Genomic DNA, 20,418 nt, shown 5'->3' with positions numbered 1-20,418 from the left:
CTTTGAGCATAGCGAGTTACAGGGGGAGGGGGCCCTAGGAGGGGGGGTAAAGTCAGGTGTCGGGTTCCTGCCTCTGCACAGGAGGAATCTCGAGCCTTGCCTTCTGCGGTCTCCCATTCCTCTCCAGCCGCAGAGGAGCCTGCTCAGCAAAGGCGTTGTTCCCGGCGTCTTGCTCAGTCTAGTACTGTTGGCTTGGTTACTGCTGCCAATCAGGGTTCAGCTATAGTAACCTGCAATAGCCAGCAGCGAGCAGCTCTTGGGACTAAGTCTTTCTTTCGGCCCACTGAGCGTGCCCGTGGGAAGTCCTCTCATTGGAGGTCTGAGGTCACATGCTCAGGTCCTATTGCTGCTCCCTTTGGACCACTAGGAAGGACGCTTCTATAAAAGAGTCACACCGCCATGCGCTAGTATAGACTCTTATAGTATTTAGTTGTGATATGTGTGATGATGGATGCATGAAACTGGTGAATGACTTATTATGAAAACCCTACCCCTTGGTACACATGTGTTGTGTAGCCTAGCCTGTCTAGTGCCCAGGCTTAGGGTAGGTAGTTGGTGTAGTCAGTGCCGAGTGGTAGCATTGCATAGCACCGCAGTGCTTCCAGCGCCTCTCACATGTTATGCCAGAGAGTGTCATCTGCACAAGACTCCTCTGTACCGCAAACGCCTCAGTGTCCGTTTCAGCGGTGTCATGCACAGTTACTGCGCTTTCCAGCGCTAAGCTTAGTCTGGCTAGTGGCATCCACCAGGGTGGCGCTGTATGCATGCAGTGTGGTAACACAACTGTCGGCTGCACCCTGTGACTGCTAACAGGGCACAGCGTTTCTCTAGGGTTAATCCCTGGCGCCGCAGTAGCGGTTCCATAAGCCGTAGTCTGTGAGGTAACAGGTTTCGTCGTCTCTTTCTGCGGCTCTGTGCTGTAACAGAATTCGCTCCTGCGCACATCGGGTCAGCGGTTACTCCGCCGGTGTTCAGTTAGTGTCCGCCATTACCGAGCAGCAGTTTATCATCTCTGCACGGTGGACTCCGGGTTGCGATCACACTTTATTATATTTTATATTTAATGCGATCCACAACCCTAACCAGGACAGATCATTTTTCGCATCCTTCCAGGATTCTAGAAAGGGGTTTAAAACCTCAAGACCCACAATTGCTAGGTTAATTAGGGAGGCCATTTCTTTAGCCTACTCGTGGCAAGGCGGTCCTGGAAGGCTTAAAGACTTATTCCATTTGGGCTGTGGCAACCTTCTGAGCGGAGAGACTGGACGTCTTGATAGAAGAGATTTGCTATGCATCAACCTGGTCCGCTCCTTCTACTTTCTATAAGTATTATAGGTTGGATATGGGTGCATCTTCCAATCTCACTTCTTTCTCTGTAATTCTCTTGTGGTGCTGTCATGGGTGATCAATAGTGTCTTAGTTACTTACCGGTAGTGGCATTTTTGGAATCCATGACAGAACCCTTATGTCCCCTCCCGTCATGTGTGGGTGAGCACATCCTTCACTAGAGTTGTGATTCCACACCTTGCTCTTTTGCTGTGTGGTGTTGATTGTTTTTGTTTTCACTGTAATAACCATTTGGAGGTCATCTCATGCTCTGTAATCCAACTGAAGCAAAGGAGACGTGACACACTTTTTAGCCTGTAGGTTTCCTGTACTTGGTGGGGTGAATACCCTTTCTCGTGGTGCTGTCATGGGTTCCGAAAAATGCAGTTACCGGTAAGTAACTAAAACTTTTTTCTCTGCAGCAGACTTACCAATTCTCTGAATGCTGGACTGTCTATAACTCCACCAATACCACTGATTGGCAGCTTTCTGCCTGTGTACAGTGAACATACAAAGCTGCGAGGGGTGGGGGTGGAGGTTATACAAAGCTCATGAATAGTAATTGGCAAACCCCTGAATGTTCGGGTCCAGTACTGTTATTTTTAGGTTGGAGAGGCCAATATCCATGGCCCCTTACCAGCCTCTGAGAGTACTAGTCCCCAGCTGTCTGCTTTAGCTTGGCTGGTTGTCAAAAATGGAGGGACCCCAAGCTGTATTTTTTAAATTTAGTTATATAATTAAAAAATATGGCTTGGGGACTCCTCTATTCTTAATTACCAGCCTTGCTAATGCTGACAGCTGAGTTGTTGCCCGCAGCTGTCAATTTTGCCTGGCTGGTTATCAAAAATACAGGGTAACTCCACGTCATTTTTTAAAAATATATCTATTTATAGCGCAGGCGGCGGCTGATGAATACTCCCATCAGCCGCCGCCTGCTCTTGTTGTTAACAGTTGAATATAACTCTCAACATTGTCAACTGCTAGCGCTGATCATAGCGCCTTCAGGGGACAGTGACGTGAGCTGTCAGAACCCGGCACTGGGGAACAGCACAAACAGTACTGCTGATTTCCAGGTGTCAGTACGTGTCATACTGATGACATAGGGATGCCATTTGTGTGTCATCAGTGTGCATGTGTGCAGGATGTTTTGCGGCCCGTGCTGCTTACAGAAACACTGAAAAAGCCCATGGTCATTTAATGAACTATGGCTGACTTTTGCTGATTTTTAGGAAAAAAGCTTGGGAATCCGAACATGAATTCGTATGTGCAACGTTTGTGCTGAATTTGAGATTGTCAAACATTTTCCGAACAAGTTTGCTCATCTCTACTCATTGCCTGTATTAATTGCACCTGTTACATGTATAAAAGACAGCTGTTCACACACTCAATAAGTCACACTCTAACCTCTCCACCATGGCCAAGACCAAAGAGCTGTCTAAGGATGCCAGTGACAAAATTGTAGACCTGCACAAGGCTGGGATGTGTTACAGGACAATAGGCAAGCAGCTTGGTGAGAATGCAACAACTGTTGGCACAATTATTAGATAATGGAAGAAACACAAGATGACTGTCAATCTTCCTTCTTGGGGCTCCATGCAAGATCTCGCCTTGTGGAGTACGGATGATTCTGAGAAAGGTCAGGAATCATGCCAGAACTACATGAGAGGCATTGACCAATGACCCGAAACACACAGCCAGGGCATCTAAACAGTGGCTTCGTAAGAAACATTTCAAGGCCCAGTATGTCCCACATATAATAGATGGGCCTTTTTTGGGTTGGCTGGAAGCTGCTATTTATAGGCTGGAGGGGCAATATCTATGGCTCTTTACCAGCCAGAGAATACCAGCACCCTGCTGTCTGCTTTAGCTTGGTTGGTTGTCAAAAATGCTGTATTTTTAATTATTTAAATAATTTAAAATAAAAGCTGTGTGGGACCCCTCTATTCTTCATAACTAACATTGCTAACACTGACAGCTGAGGGTTGCAGACCACAGCTGTCAGTTTTGCCTGGCTGGTTATCAAATATACAGGGGAACCCATGCAGATTTTTGTAAAAATTATTAATTTTAAGTGTTATTAGTGGCAGTAGGCATAGGCTGATGGGAGTAGTAGTTCCATCAACCCGATGCCAGTGACTGGAGGTAAATTTTTTACCTCCGGTCACAGCTGCGGGCTCACGCTGTCATCTGACAGCTTGAATACTCCAATGATTTGACCGGTGGTTTTACTATTACCTCTGATCAGAAACACAAACAAAGAGCACAGAATGACAAATGTGCAAAAATACCTTGCAGTAAGACATATGAAAGTAGTCAGCAAGTGCTGATAAAAGGTAATAAATACAGGGTATTTAGTCGATACGTTTTTTTGCAAAAAAATGTATGCCAAGCTGCTCCACCTCGTCAAGGTAACCCGTATTGAAGCAGTCCCTATCTAATGTATTTAAAACCTGAACATATGAACAGTGTCTAAATGAGTAGGATTAAGACAGGCGCTTTCTAGTATGGGCACGTTGTGCAAGACAGCTCCTTATGTGCATGTCACACAAGAGAGGGGTGGAGTCTCTCAAATCATGCATAAGCATGAAAAAAACTGGATTAAAAACACACATGTGACATGCACAAATGTGAACAAGTATGTTGGACAATGTTCACACCACCCTGACTGAAACACAAACAAAGAGCACAGAATGACAAATGTGCAAAAATACCTTGCAGTAAGACATATGACAGTAGTCAGCAAGTGCTGATAAAAGGTAATAACAAATACAGGGTATTTAGTCGATACGCTTTTTTGCAAAAAAATGTATGCCAAGCTGCTCCACCTCGTCAACGTAACCCATATTGAAGCAGTCCCTATCTAATGTATTTAAAACCTGAACATATGAACAGTGTCTAAATGAGCAGGATTAAGACAGGCGCTTTCTAGTATGGGCACGTGGTGCAAGACAGCTCCTTATGTGCATGTCACACAAGAGAGGGGTGGGGTCTCTCAAATCATGCATAAGCACGAAAAAAACATTGCTAACACTGAGAGCTGAGGGTTGCAGACCACAGCTGTCAGTTTTGCCTGGCTGGTTATCAAATATACAGGGGATCCCATGCAGATTTTTTTTTTTAATTATTAATTTTAAGTGTTATTAGTGGCAGTGGGCATAGGCTGATGGGAGTAGTAGTTCCATCAACCCGATGCCAGTGACAGGAGGTAAACTTTTTACCTCGGGTCACAGCTGCGGGCTCACGCTGCCATCTGACAGCGTGAAAACTCCAATGATTTGACCGGTGGTTTTACTATTACCTCTGATCAGAGCCTCTGGTGATTCTTGAGCTGTCATACAGATGACAGTGCGAGAAGCACCTGGTGTTTGGGGTGCCGAACCCAATCAGTAAAATGGACTTCCAGGTGAAGTCCGCGTTTGGGGTCCTTGCTGAACATTAGATGTTCGGTATGGACCTTGAACTTTACTGTTCAGGTACAGCCATCTCTAATCATGAATATGTAGGACTACATGGCCTGCTGGAAAAAAAAGTGGTTGTATCAAAGCTACACTAACCAGCCCAGTAAGTGACACATCTCTGGAATCAGGGTCTCTCTCTCTACATCATTCTGCTCTCAGATCAGGCGTCAAATACTTAATGATAGATTCCCGTCAAGAAGATGGTCTATTGCACAATTGCTGAAGTGACCTAGGTTGGAAAATTTCATCTTATCATTAACTGTACATAGCTGGAAATTCAAGAAGAAAAAAAAAGTTACACCAAGTTTTCTGCCACACTACAAACTTGTCCTTCCACATACAATCTGCATCTCTCTAGAAATAGTCACTAGAGCGGGGCAGCAGCATGAGTCCCCTACACCTCATATATACCGGTTGTCTTCTTAACTATATTATTACATTTTATCTAGTCCTGCACTGACCTACACTTGAGATCTCTAGTCCATTCTTGGTCACTTGAAGCATGAGGCTTCGTGTACTGTGACACCAGCTTAATGTTATACCAGAGGTCGGATTTATAAATAATATAGTGACAGATTTACCACCGCTGCATCTGATCTCTGATCCTCAGTGTTTGGTTTCATAACTGATTTGTTCCTGATCAAGATTTCCTCATCTTACCCAGCCCTTCAACTCGTGTTCACAAACAGCCGCTATGAGAAGCAGGCATTGGGTTGCTAATTCTGACAGTTTTCATAACAAATTGAAGCCATGCTCTGGGTTTTAACTGGATTGCATCCTGATTTTGTGGCTGAGCAGAGGAAGAACCAGATGTTACTGATGGATGCTCATTTGTACAGTGGAAATACGTTCTGCTACCGCCTGTCTTTCATAAGACGAATTTATTCCAAGTTTTGGAACATGTATAGTAAATGATCATAGTGAGTCATATGGACTGAGAAGACCCACAAAGAAGACATTACCCATCAGATGCATTGCTAGAAGTTTGATTCAGGGAGCGTGAAAATAATGAGTGGGCCCCTAACCATGTAACCCTGATTACAAATATGGTGGCGCACTCTAATAGTGGATGTAGGAGAACCTCAACAGATGACAGCACTGATACTGAAAATAGTCTCTATCCAAGACCGCTGTGCACGCTGATGCAGTTAAAAGTAGAGTCGCTCCAGGTACAGGGCCGTCTCCAGGTTTTCATTAGCCCCGGGCAAAAGAGTTTCAGAGGACCACTTTTCTCAGCCCCCTCGCCATCTCCCTCATCACTAACACTGTAGCCACTTTCCTCTGCACGCGTGCTGTCCCATCAGGTCTTGCATCCTCCCATCAGTCTGTGCACGGGCTGAGGAGAGTGGCAGTGCTAGAGTGCTAGTGCTCACAGGTAGGATTGTGATATATGAAGAGACCAGATCAGCGTTGGAACTGGCAGAAGTGAATAGTTACCGTATATACTCGTTTATAAGCCGAGTTTTTCAGCACTTTTTTTGTGCTGAAAACGCCCCCTTCGGCTTATACATGAGTCAATTGTCCCAGAAAGACGGCGGGGGAGGGGGAGTGGCCAAGAAGCGGGTCACAGAAGCAGGAGCCAGTAGAAAATCCCATACTACCAGGCTCTCACGCAAGACAACTACAAAGATGTACATAAAAAAAGTGCTTTGCCCACAAAGAACTCTCCAGTAAGCAATCAGAAGCTGCTTAAAGGGAGAAAAAGAAGCGGTGAGGTGAAGAAGAAAAAGAAAGGGGTGGTTGTGCGGGTTCCCTACGGAGAGGAACAAAAGCTGCTATCTGCTGAACGGACATCATCTCACAAAAAGTGCACCGTCTTCCAGGTGACCAAATCAAAGAGATGTCTGATAGGGTATCAAGTATCATCAGGTGCTACAGACGACTACAAATGTCCACTAATACACATAGGAACAAGGACAGAAGAGCAGAAAGGACACTATTGTAGGTGTTCACTATGGGTCACAGGACAGACTGAAGATATGGATGTACTATTTTAATATCAGATGTCATTGTTTTAAAAAAAAAGTACGACATAGTGATCATGGGAGATTTTAACTATCCATATATTTGTTGGAAATCTCTCTCAGGCAAAAGTAATGGGCCCAGAAAATTCTTATTCTCTCTCACTGACAACTTTATTGTTCATAGAATCATAGAATGGTAAAGTTGGAAGGGACCTCCTGGGTCATCTGGTCCAACCCACTGCTCAAAGCAGGGTTCACTAAATCATCTCCTGTATCATAAATCATCCCAGACAGATGTCTGTCCAGCCTCTGTTTGAAGACTTCCATGGAAGGAGAACTCACCACTTCTCGTGGCAGCCTGTGACTAAAATGGTATGAGAGAGAGCAAGACGATCTGCCATCTCGGACCTAATTCTTACCAACAGGGAGGAAATAGTTGATGATGTAAAGTAGGCAGCGATCATGCTATCCTCGAATTTTGGATTACAAGAGAGAAAGACCTGCGAGGACACAGGCTTTAAGGCTGGACTTCAGAAAGACAAATTTTGATGAACTCCAAAAGAGGGTAGGAAAGCTCCAATGGCTGAATGTTCTAATGGACAGAAATGTCCAAGAAGGATGGGAGATTTTGCTAAATGAAGTTCTCACCACACAATCAGTATCAATCCCAAAAAGAAGGAAGAATTGGAATAATGTAAAGTGTCCAGTATAGATGAACACAGAACTTGCTAAAAAGGAAAAAAAGAAATGTATATCAAATGGAAAGAGGGGGCATACCTAAAGAATGATATAATACTGTCTGAAGGGAATGAAGATAAGCTAGTAATGAAGTGAGGCTTGAAAGGGAGACCAAAAGCAATAAAAAGGGATTTTGAGTGTGTGTGAACAGCAAAAGAAAAGTCAAAGATGCTATAGGATTTTTACAGGATGAAAAGGGTGAAGTGGTTAGAAATGATGTTGAGAGGGCTGAGCTTTTAAATTACAATTTTGTATCTGTATTCTCTAAGAAAGCAAATGTAACATCAACTGATCTTCACTCTGCTATCGAAGGAATAAAACAATCTACACTATCTATAAACAGAGAGATGGTGAGGGTACACTCAGCTAATTTAAAATAATTTTTTTTTGTATATATTCTTTATTTAGAAAATTTCAATAATATAACAGGAAAGGAAAATTCCATTTTCCAGAAATAGTAAAAGAAAGAATGAGATTACAAAAACAAACAATCGTAATAAACCAAAACGATAACATTACAAGGCTGCGGATTTGCAAACCAAAAGGGTTGTAAGAAGAGTTTAAAAGACAAGGGGCAGTGGTGGGGAGGGACACGGGAAGGAAAGGGGGAGGGTAATGAGTCAGAAAATCCTGCTTAAAATATAGAGGTTAACTAAGCAATTTGGGAGATCGAGCTCAAATCAAGGCATGAACATTACCAAACAAAATATACAGTGGGGAAAAAAAGTATTTAGTCAGTCAGCAATAGTGCAAGTTCCACCACTTAAAAAGATGAGAGGCGTCTGTAATTTACATCATAGGTAGACCTCAACTATGGGAGACAAACTGAGAAAAAAAAATCCAGAAAATCACATTGTCTGTTTTTTTTCATTTTATTTGCGTATTATGGTGGAAAATAAGTATTTGGTCAGAAACAAGCAATCAAGATTTCTGGCTCTCACAGACCTGTAACTTCTTCTTTAAGAGTCTCCTCTTTCCTCCACTCATTACCTGTAGTAATGGCACCTGTTTAAACTTATCAGTATAAAAAGACACCTGTGCACACCCTCAAACAGTCTGACTCCAAACTCCACTATGGTGAAGACCAAAGAGCTGTCAAAGGACACCAGAAACAAAATTGTAGCCCTGCACCAGGCTGGGAAGACTGAATCTGCAATAGCCAACCAGCTTGGAGTGAAGAAATCAACTGTGGGAGCAATAATTAGAAAATGGAAGACATACAAGACCACTGATAATCTCCCTCGATCTGGTGCTCCACGCAAAATCCCACCCCGTGGGGTCAGAATGATCACAAGAACGGTGAGCAAAAATCCCAGAACCACGCGGGGGGACCTAGTGAATGAACTGCAGAGAGCTGGGACCAATGTAACAAGGCCTACCATAAGTAACACACTACGCCACCATGGACTCAGATCCTGCAGTGCCAGACGTGTCCCACTGCTTAAGCCTGTACATGTCCGGGCCCGTCTGAAGTTTGCTAGAGAGCATTTGGATGATCCAGAGGAGTTTTGGGAGAATGTCCTATGGTCTGATGAAACCAAACTGGAACTGTTTGGTAGAAACACAACTTGTCCTGTTTGGAGGAAAAAGAATACTGAGTTGCATCCATCAAACACCATACCTACTGTAAAGCATGGTGGTGGAAACATCATGCTTTGGGGCTGTTTCTCTGCAAAGGGGCCAGGACGACTGATCCGGGTACATGAAAGAATGAATGGGGCCATGTATCGTGAGATTTTGCGTGCAAACCTCCTTCCATCAGCAAGGGCATTGAAGATGAAACGTGGCTGGGTCTTTCAACATGACAATGATCCAAAGCACACCGCCAGGGCAACGAAGGAGTGGCTTCGTAAGAAGCATTTCAAGGTCCTGGAGTGGCCTAGCCAGTCTCCAGATCTCAACCCTATAGAAAACCTTTGGAGGGAGTTGAAAGTCCGTGTTGCCAAGCGAAAAGCCAAAAACATCACTGCTCTAGAGGAGATCTGCATGGAGGAATGGGCCAACATACCAACAACAGTGTGTGGCAACCTTGTGAAGACTTACAGAAAACGTTTGATCTCTGTCATTGCCAACAAAGGATATATCACAAAGTATTGAGATGAAATTTTGTTTCTGACCAAATACTTATTTTCCACCATAATATGCAAATAAAATGAAAAAAAAAAAACAGACAATGTGATTTTCTGGATTTTTTTTTCTCAGTTTGTCTCCCATAGTTGAGGTCTACCTATGATGTAAATTACAGACGCCTCTCATCTTTTTAAGTGGTGGAACTTGCACTATTGCTGACTGACTAAATACTTTTTTTCCCCACTGTATGTAAAGAAAAAAAAATGAATAACAAAAGAAATTTGTAGAGGGACAGAAATTAAGGATTACCGGTTGTGCTTATTTGGTGATTCTCTGAGGCGATTAACCAGGTTACCCATGCGTTTAGAGTCTTTAAGTTTTTAGATCCTGAAAGTCTAATTTTCTCGTATATACCAATTTGGTTGGATTCTTTTATCCATTCTTTGCAGGTAGGGGTCTCTACATCTTTCCAGTGTCTTGCGATAGTTATTTTAGCTGCGTTGAGTAGGTGAGGTATCAGTGAGCCTTTTTTAAAGTGTAAATTTGAAGGATCCAGATTGAATAGAATGAAATTTGACGTTAATGGGATGACTATGTTTAAGGTTTTCTTTATATGCTCTCTAATTCTCTCCCAGAAACTTTTAATTTTTGTGCATTCCAGCCAAATGTGAGATGGAGAACCCTTCTCTCTGGTGCATCTCCAACAAAGAGGGGAGATTGAGCTGTCTATTTTATTCAATATGTCAGGTGTTTTATACCATCTTGATATAATTTTATAATTAAGTTCTTGGAATCTCACTGAAGATGTTAGGAAGTGGATGTTTTTGAAGATTGTATGAATATCTTCTGGGAGAAATTTTGTGTTTAGTTCTAATTCGCATTTTTTAATGAAATCTGGGATCTCCTGTGATTGGGTTAGGTTTTTATTTATTTTGGCTATCATTTTTCCCATTTCTTTTGTGTTCATAATTAGTTTAAGAATTGGCGGATCAGGTGCTGAGGTAGAAATGTCTGGGAGATAAAGATGTATTACTTCCTGTAGAGTTTGAATTTCCTCATCTTTCAAGTGAAGGTTTTCAGTGAGTGAGCTGATCTTCTTCTTGCTCATACATCTGTTTTTGTGCACCAATGAGTAAAACGGCATGTTTATGAAGGCAATCGAGAGCCTGATTTTCCTCTTAAGGGATCTATATTTATTAGGGATCAAATGCCAAATAGGAGTGGCTTTGCATATATTTGGAATAAGATTCATTTTTTTATTTGTTTTGTGCCATAATCTCAGGGTAGTCATAGTGTATGGGTTTGTGATTATTATTGTATTTAAATCTATTAAATGGGGTGGGCCATAGGTAGTGTGCAAAACCATCATGAAGATCTTTCAACTCAAGTGTAACCCAAAGTTTTGTGGGACAAGGGGATTGTAGCTCAATCACTCTTGATATGTGGGTTGATAATCTATATCTTTCAAAATCAGGGAGACCTAAGCCTCCTCTACATCTTGATTTCACCAAGGTTTTATGGTTTATCCTATGTTTTTTATCTGCCCATATAAATTTTAAAATTATAGCTTTGAGTTTTTGAAAAAATTATGAAGGAATGTCTATTGGGAGGGTTTGGAGAAGGAATAGGACTTTGGGGAGAATTATCATTTTTATAAGGTTGGCTCTACCGAACCATAAAACCGGGACATCTCTCCAATTTGATAAGGCAGACTCAACCGAATGAAGCAATGGTTTGAAGTTTAAATCGAAAAGGCGTGAAGGAGAGCAGCTAAGTTTGGTTCCCAAATATGGAATGGATGAGCATTCTTTAAATGGCGAGAGTGATGCTAAATTACTTCTGTTTTCAGGAGATAAAGAAATATGCATGATATTGGACTTGGTGAAGTTTATTTTGAAGTTGGAGATAGAGTTAAAGAAGCGCAACTCATTGAGTAAAACCTGAATAGAGTTGTCAGGATCCACCAAAAAGAAAAGTATGTCATGTGCATATGCTGCACATTTGTGTTCAACTGTGCCGATTTTCAATCCTTTGATCTTAGGGGATTGTCGTATTTTCTGCAAGAATGTCTCTAATGAGAGAATAAACAAAAGGGGCGATAGGGGGCAACCTTGCCTTGTGCCGTTTTTTATGTCAAAGCTGGCGGATAGTATGTTATTAATTTTAATTTTCGCAGAGGGTGCTGTGTAGCGGGCAGATATTTTATGTATAAAATTTAGAGGGAATCCAAATTTTGCAAGCTCTCGTTCCATGAAATACCAATTAACGCGATCGAAAGATTTCTCTGCGTCTGTGGAGAGAATCGAGATTTGTATATTGTGTTGTTTTGCTAGATGAATCGCGTTGATTGCCCTCATGACATTATCCTTGGCTTCTCTTCCTTTGACAAAGCCAACTTGTTCTGGGTTTTTCAGATCTAGAAGAAGTTTTTGTATTCTGTTTGCTAATATTTTGGCGTATAATTTCACATCATTATTAATGAGTGAAATTGGCCTGTAACTACCACAAGAGGTGGGGTCTTTTCCCTCTTTTGGAATGAGGCTGATGTGGGCTACTAGAGACTCTTTTTTGAAATTGTTGGATTTACTAATATGATTAAAGTAATCTGTCAAATGTTGGGATAATTGAGGTTTAAAATATTTGTAGTATTCAATCAAAAAACCGTCTGGACCTGGACTTTTTCCACCTGGAGATCGGTTTATTGCCTCTTCCACTTCTTCTTTAGTTATGGGACTATCTAAAAAATTAGATTGAAGGTCCGTGATTTGGGGAAGGGATAGGTCTTTTAAGAAATTTTGTGTTTTAACAGTCTTATCTATGGCAGAGCTATAATTGGGTTTTAAATTGTATAGATTTGAGTAAAAATCTGAGAAGGCCTTGGCAATATCTTCTGTTTTATAAAGTAGCTGATCTTTATTATTCTTTATTTTAAGTATGTGCGTGGAGTTAATTTGTTTCTTAAATACATTTGCTAGATATTTTCCACATTTATTTGCAGATGAGTATGCTCTGAACTGAGAATATGATAAAAATGTTTCAAATTTTTGATTTAGGAGGGCCTTTAGTTCAACTCTTAAGTTATAGAGGTCTTTCTCTAGAGAGGGAAGCTGTGTTAGTTTGTGTGAAGCCTCTATTTTTTTTTTATCTGAGAGAGTTTCAGTAGTATTTCCTTTTCTTTTTTTGTTCTGGAACCCAATTCAATAAGGATTCCCCTAAGAACAGCTTTATGAGCCTCCCAGGTGTTGGAGTCGCATTGGTCATGAGGGCGGTTTTCTTTGAAGAAATTCTTTATGCCTGTGGCTATATATTCTTGTGTGATGTTGTTCTTAAGTAAATTATTATTTAGCTTCCAGTTTAATGGCCCTCTTTTATGTGGATCTATGGCTGTTTTGAGAAATAATGGGGCATGATCTGAAAAAAGTCATAAGAAATTTTTTCTATGGTACTCAATAGATGATGGGGGAGGAACAGATAATTCTTGAATATTTGTTAAGAACTGAGGAGAAAAACGAATAATCTTTTGTGGAGGGATGTATTGTTCTCCAAGCATCTATCAAGAGTCTGTTATTTAATAGTTTTTTTTATTTATCTGATTGTTTGTGCGGGAACTATAGAGTGACCGTTTGAGGTGTCTAGAGAGGGGTGTAGAGGTACATTAAAATCACCTCCTAAAATTATTTGACCTTCTGCAAAATTATCTAAAATATCAATAATCTTCTTAAAGAATGGGCAATGATTGCTATTGGGGACCAAGGTAAACAATTCATTGTGAATTGTGCACTTTAATAGTATATATCTTCCGTCTGTGCCATATATAGCATTCTTAAGTGTGAAGGGAATTCTCTTGTTTATACTTATGGATACTACTTTATTTTTTTTATCGGGGAATTGGCATTGAACCATTTGGTAAAAATGTTACTCTTAGTGATAGGTGTATAGGTTTGTTTAAAATGAGTTTCCAGAAGAAAAACGACGTCCATCTTATTTTTTCCTAGATAGTTCAGAATTTGCAACCTTTTTTCGGGATGTTCATACCTCTTACGTTGAAGGTAGCAATATTTAAATCAACCATTAACGTTTAATGGGGGCATACTACTAAGTAGTTTCATTTTTTTTAAGCAGGACTTGGGGATGGGGAAGGGTTATATGGGGTTAAACTAAACAATGGAGGTTTATTACAGAACATGAGCAACATGCTCGTGAATCTCAGAAAGAACCTGAGAAGGTTTTGCAGCTGGTTAGGATGTAGGTAACAATGCGAGCCCAACCAGGTATAGATGCAAAAGGGTGGTGTCTAGGCCTGTGGGGGCGTGGACCTAGATATGACAAAACCCTCAGTTGATTTGAAAGTGTATGAGAATAAGTATAATTGCAGGTGAACAGACTCCCGGTGAGTTTTATTTGAACAGGTTATATCATAAACACAATGCAGCATTTTATAATCTAAGGATGTAACTAAAACTAGTCAACTTAGACTACAATGCTAAATGCATACAACATGCCCAGACTTCTCCTGTACCCCCTCCCCTCCGTCCGGGAGAGCGAGGAGGAAGAGGAGAGAGGGAAGAAATGCCATGAATATACTAGAAATATATCAAACAGCAAATAACATCAAAAGTAATTAGTGTCAGATTTGTAAAAAGAGAAAAACAGATGAGAAAGAAAAAAAATTGGCGAACATGTCAGCTGGTAAATGTCTCAGCAGAAGTGTAGAGCCATACACCAGTTTAAATTGACAATATCAGCCGACCTCTTCTTCCTCTTCCATATCCTTGTTGGGGGTTTTCTTGACATCCTCATTCAATCTTCTCTTTTTCTTTGACTTGGAAGGGGTTGCTGTGGACCATTTTTTAATTCTTGGAAGAGGTGGTAGATTAAGAAAAACTTCCGCTGTGGCCCAGTCCGGGACATGAAGATTCGTCCGGTCTAGTTTTTGGAGGACAAATGGCAGGTCATGTGGGGTTCTGACAATCAAAGTTTTGTTGTTCAGGGGAATTGCCAAGCCAAATGGGAAAAGCCATCTATAAGCAATGCCTTTTTCTCTCACCGCTCTTGTTAAGGGCTGAAGCTGTCTTCTCAGATTCAGGGTTAGCTTTGTAAGGTCTTGAAATATTTGAATCTCGCTGTCTTCAAATTTTCGCATCTCTTGCTTTTTGGTATGTCTCCTCTTTTGTTCTGAAGCTTTGAAAACAAAATAAGATGTCTCTTGATCTGTCCGGTCCAGAAGGCTTTGGTCTATAGACTCTATGGGCTCTTTCCATTCCTAGGTCATTGTCGTCATTTTTTCCAATGATGTTGTTGAAAATTGTAGATAACGTAGTGAATATGTCTTTGTCTAGGATATTCTCCGAAAGCCCTCTAACTCTCAAATTATTCCGCCTCGACCTGTTTTCCAGGTCATCAAGGTGAATTCTCTGCAGAAATTGTTCTTTTTGGTTCTCTATTAAGATTTCTGTCACTCTTGTGGCGTGCGTTATAATCTGATCAGAGCTGGTCTCTAAATTCTGTACTCTGTCGTGAACAATCTTAACATAATTTCTGAGATCTGCTATCTCTTCCTTTACCACTTTGGTGAAATCTTTAAATAGGTTTTTCATGTATTCAGCTGTGGGTAGGGCTTTAATATATTCCTTTATATCTGGATCATTTTGTATAGAATCCACATCTTCATCGCTATCTGACCAATGATTGGTTAGAAGTGGGCCAAACTTCAATTTGTGCGGGGCTCTCTGAGATTTACTGCCGATAGGAGTTTCAGAGGGCAGACGTTTTTGAGCCTTGTCTTCATCGTGTTTTTTTTTAGTTGTCTTATGAGGCTTGCTTGGCTCATCAGTGTGAGTTTTAGTGGATCTTCCCATTTTGTGGTCTGATTTAATATAACTATGTCGGGAGAAGTGCTAAGTGATTAAATCATGTGAGCGAACTGGTGTTCTATATTAGATTTCTACAAAAAAAAAAAAACACACAGTGGTCAAGTGTGCTAATAGGTCTTGCAAATTGCACCAGAGGTGCAGTAAATGGCAGTATGTTTAGATGAGACTTTATGAGAATGTTCATCTGTATGACTTCACAAGCTATTTTACTTTTCTTTTTCTTTCCCTTTCTTTCTTCTTTTGCTCAAAGATATAGAGTTAGGCTTGTGAGAATTTGCGTCTCAAAGTATGTAACAGCGGCTAGGAGTGCTTCTTAAGATGCAGGGGATTTCAATTGATGTGAAAAGAGTCTCTCTTTTGCCCCTTCCTTTGTTTTTGCTTTCTAAGGCTACTTTCACACTTGTGTTTTTTTGCTGTGCGTTTTTTGCGCATGGAAAAAATGCATCATGCGTTTGTGTGCGTTTTTTGCGGTTTTTGGTGCGTTTTTTTGCGCATTACAATGCGCACGTATGCGCACCCATAGACTATAATGGGTGTTTTGCTGTAAAAAAAAACGCATTGCATGCGCATGCATTTTTTTGGGGCAAGTCGGATGCACAAAAATGCAACAGGAGCGCACACTACAAAAAACGCATGAGCATACAAACGCGTACAAGCGAATGTGTATGCGCACCTATGCCCACCCATGTTAAAGTATAGGGAAAAAAGCGCATGCTTTTTTTGTGCTAAAAAACAGCGCAAAAAAAAACTCAAGTGTGAAACCAGCCTGATGGCCCCCTGCAATCTGCAGCTGGCTGGATGCCAGGAGAAGCTCCGAGGCAGGCAGGAGATATGTGTGAGCTGATGGATGGGAAAAAACAGCCAGTCTCAGGAGAAACAGAGTGGGTGGCCAGACACTGCCAGACCAGAGTGAATGGATCCCAGACAATTGGTCAAGGAGAAAACAGTCAAGAGCAATTAGTTGGGGGACAGAGGGTGCACGTGACACTGAATCCCAGGTAAGACCCACCAGAGATTTCCCCCTCACCTCCTTAGCTTGTCTCCTGAGGATGAGTCACTTCTTACTTTTGGTGTGAGGATGTTTCTTTGCTTGCACTCTCCAGCAGATCTCCAGGGATTAAAGTGCCCCTTTGTAAGCTGCAGTTCAAGCCAGATCAGTCTTGTTGAATCCACTTGCCTTTCTATTAGTAAGAATGCAGTTTCAACTAGTTAAATTAATTTCTTAGTGCAAATTCACTTGTTTTTCCTTGTCTAGGAGCAGGAGCTGTGGTGATGTGCTTCTGTCCTGTGTGCTGCCTCGGCCCCCCCCCTAATTTAAAATAATTTAAATCTTCTGGTCCAGATGAATTACATCCTAGGATACTGAAAGAGATAGCAGTGGAAATTGCAGAACCATTAGCCAGAATCTTTGAACATTCTGGGAGAACAGAAGATGGAGCCAGGAAATTACAGGCCAGTGAGCATTACTTCTAATGTATACCAGAAAATATCTTTGAACAAATTATTAAACAGCATGTATGTAAGTACTTTGATATTAATAACCAGAGCCAGCATGGGTTTGTAGCAAACAAATCATGACAGACTTATCCAAATTCCTTCTATGATTGAATCACTGACTGGGTGGATCACGGAAATGAAGTACATATATATTATACAATCTGGAAGAAAGCAAAAGAACATCAGCATATCTTCAAAGGTTCTTTATTTAAAGAGAAGTTACTTTTTTACTACCACAGATAAAGGATTCTGTACAAACCAAAATGTCGTCCTTTTAAAATCTTCTGTATTATATTTATAAAGGTCCCTTGATGAGTAGGTGAATACTAGGTGTCCCACTGCTAGAACCCCAAATTATCATGTACAGTTGTGGCCAAAAGTATTGACACCTCTGCAATTTTGTCAAATAATATTCAGTTTCTTCCTGAAAATTATTGCAAACACAAATTCTTTGGTATTATTATCTTCATTTAATTTGTCTTAAATGAAAAAACACAAAAAGAATTGTCCTAAAGCCAAATTGGATATAATTCCACACCAAACATAAAAAAATAGTCGCAGCATGCTGCAATTGGCACCGATACTTGGGCCGAGTCTCTGCTCACTCACAGCCATAGAAATCTGTGGGTGCAAGTGACGCAACACACAGCACTCGCTTATCACCCGAACCAGTGCGATATACGCCGGCAGCGGAGGTGATGGAGACCTCCGCCGCCTCCGACACTTGGCATTTGCTCACAGCATTAATATACTGCATCGGATGCCATTCACTGGTGTGACTCCAGCCTTACTAGAAGCCTCAACACAGTGGTACGTACAGTATATTATACCTTTTATAAAGAAATTCCGTAGAAAGTATTCAATAAGTCTGCAGCTCAGCTGTGGAAGATATGATGCATTATACATTGAAAGTAATGGTCTGTCCATGTACTGTAACCCTGAATGAGAGATGCTTTTAGTAACCTTTCAGATCCAAGTAACAGGACACTGAGCTTCCAAATATTAACTCTGAATTCAATACTTATTTACTTAGAGTGTGCGCTCTGTTATTTCAAAGGCATATGTCCATTCCAAATACGTGAGGTTGTATCTGTTTTTGCAGCATGTGCATGGTATTTTTATAATACTCCAGCCATCCCAATCCAGCATGTGTGCATGTAAACTAATACAGTATTTAATATGCTCTTTCTAAGCTAGCAAGTATGTAGAACTGTCACCCGGTATAAAGTGACCAGTTTTTGCTCTTATTTTATTCCCTATTCATTGTTCTAATATCCATCATACAGTTCCAGAGAAATGGGCCTTTATATTTAGTGCAAATTTATGGTATTTTCCAAAGTGGCATGGCTCACAGGTTTCTTTGTGGGGAATTCTGCATTATTTCCCTGTAAGCACTGCCCTCTTGGTAAAGATCATAAAGATTAGTATTAAGTAAAACACCTGTATCTTTAAAACCATATGATAGATTTAAAAATACAGTGCATGAAATAAGTATTGCATACATCACCAATTCTCTAAGTAAATGTATTTCTAATGGTCTTATTGACATGACATGAAATTATCATCAGATGTCGGTAACCACCCAACCAATTCACACAAGCAAATAAATGAAATCATAGATGTCCATAAATTAAGTTATGTATAATAATGAGAAATAACACAGGGAAAAACTAATGAACACACGATGAAAAAGAGGTGCAAAAAGCCATGGAAAGTCATGAGACAGGCTGAAATCTATCAGTAATTCAAAAACAAACCTGACACTTAGTGAAAAATAATATCAGCTGATTCAACTGACGGTCTATACAAAAGTGTCTCATTACCAGGGAAACGCAAAAAAACACCACGTGTGAACTCAGCCTTAAGCTAAAAAGCCCTATTCAAATTGTGGCCATTGACAGAACACCGTTGCTCAAGAATCTGGTTCCGTTAGTTACAGTGGAGCTCACGCTCATGGTGGGGTCTCTTCATACGGAAAATATCTTCCGTAATGTTTTGGACAATTTACCTGCTGGAATTGTTATGGGTATTCCTTGGCTGTGTATGCATAATCCAATTATTGACTGGTATCGGAGAGATATTGTCAAATGGGATCCTTTCTGTATTGAAAAATGTCTTAAACCTGTGCATGTTTGTTCCGTTAGTTTGGAGGGTCTTCCGGAATACCTGAAAAACTTCAGAGATGTTTTTTCGGAAAAAGAGTCTGAGATATTACGTCCTCACCACCCCTATGACTGTGCATGGATCTCATTCCTAATGCCAAATTACCCAAGGCTCGCTTGTATAACTTGTCTGGTGGTCAGCCATGAAAGAGTATATTAGCAAGAGTTTACGGAAAGGTCACATTCTCCGTTCCTCATCGCCGGTAGCTGCCGGATTCTTTTTTGCTAAAAAGAAAGATGGAGGTCTTCATCCCTGCCTCGATTTCTGAGAATTAAACAAGATAACAGTTAGAAAAACTTATCCACTTCCACCTATTCCCGAACTATATAATCAACTTTCTGGAGCCAAATGGTTTTCCAAACTGGATCTTAGAGGGGCATATAATCTTATATGGATTTGTGAAGGTGATGAGTGGAACACAGCATTTTTAACGTCTAAAGGTCTCTTTCAAAATCTCATCATGCCTTTTGGTCTAACAAATGCACCTGCAGTTTTTCAAAATTTTATGAATAATTTTTTTTCTGATTATATTGGGAGATTTATTGTGGTTTATTTTGATGAAATTCTGATTTTCTCCCCTGACCTGGATTCACATCATAAACATGTCCATTTGGTTTTTCAAAGGTTGAGGGATAACTGGTTGTTCACTAAAATTGAAAAATGTACCTTTTCTGCTCAAGAAATATCATTTTTGGGTTTCATTGTGTCAGCCTCCGGGTTTAAGATGGATCCTGGGAAAGTTCAGGCCATCATTGATTGGATTGAACCCAGCGACCTTAAGGCTTTGCAGCACTATTGGAGTTCGCAAATTATTACAGAATATTTATTAGAGGATTTTCTCAGATCGTCAAGCCTCTTACGGACCTCACTCGTAAAGGGGCGGAGCTAAATGTTTGGTTGCCGGAAATGGTTGGGGCTTTTGAAAATTTAAAGAAATGTTTTATGTCTGCTCCTGTTCTTGTGCAATCTGATTTCCAGAGGCCGTTTATTGTGGAGGTAGATGCTTTTGAGGTCGGGGTGGAGGCTGTATTGTTTCAAGGGCCTGAGACTTTAACTAACCTGTGACCATGTGCCTTCTTCTCTAAAAAAATTTCTCCTGCTGAGAAAAACTATGATGTGGGTAATTGGGAGTTTATAATATAAACTTCCTTCTCACCCCCACTGGGGGTGGTCTTTGTTGTCCTTTCTCATTCTTGGGTCCTCTACCATAGGCATGGGAGTTTGAGGGTTCTGCGCAGGATCTTAATCGTTCCCAGCATTGCACTTTTCTGGACAGAGAGCTCAGGTGTTGCTACTGGGATCTGTTGTAGCCATTCTTCCAACTTAGGG

The sequence above is a fragment of the Dendrobates tinctorius genome, unplaced genomic scaffold, assembly GCF_039654945.1.
Source record: "Dendrobates tinctorius isolate UK_male_01 unplaced genomic scaffold, ASM3965494v1 ptg000022l, whole genome shotgun sequence".
In the NCBI taxonomy this organism is placed as follows: Eukaryota; Metazoa; Chordata; class Amphibia; order Anura; family Dendrobatidae; genus Dendrobates; species Dendrobates tinctorius.
The sequence above is the reverse complement of the archived record's forward strand: the minus strand, read 5'-3'. Positions refer to the sequence as shown.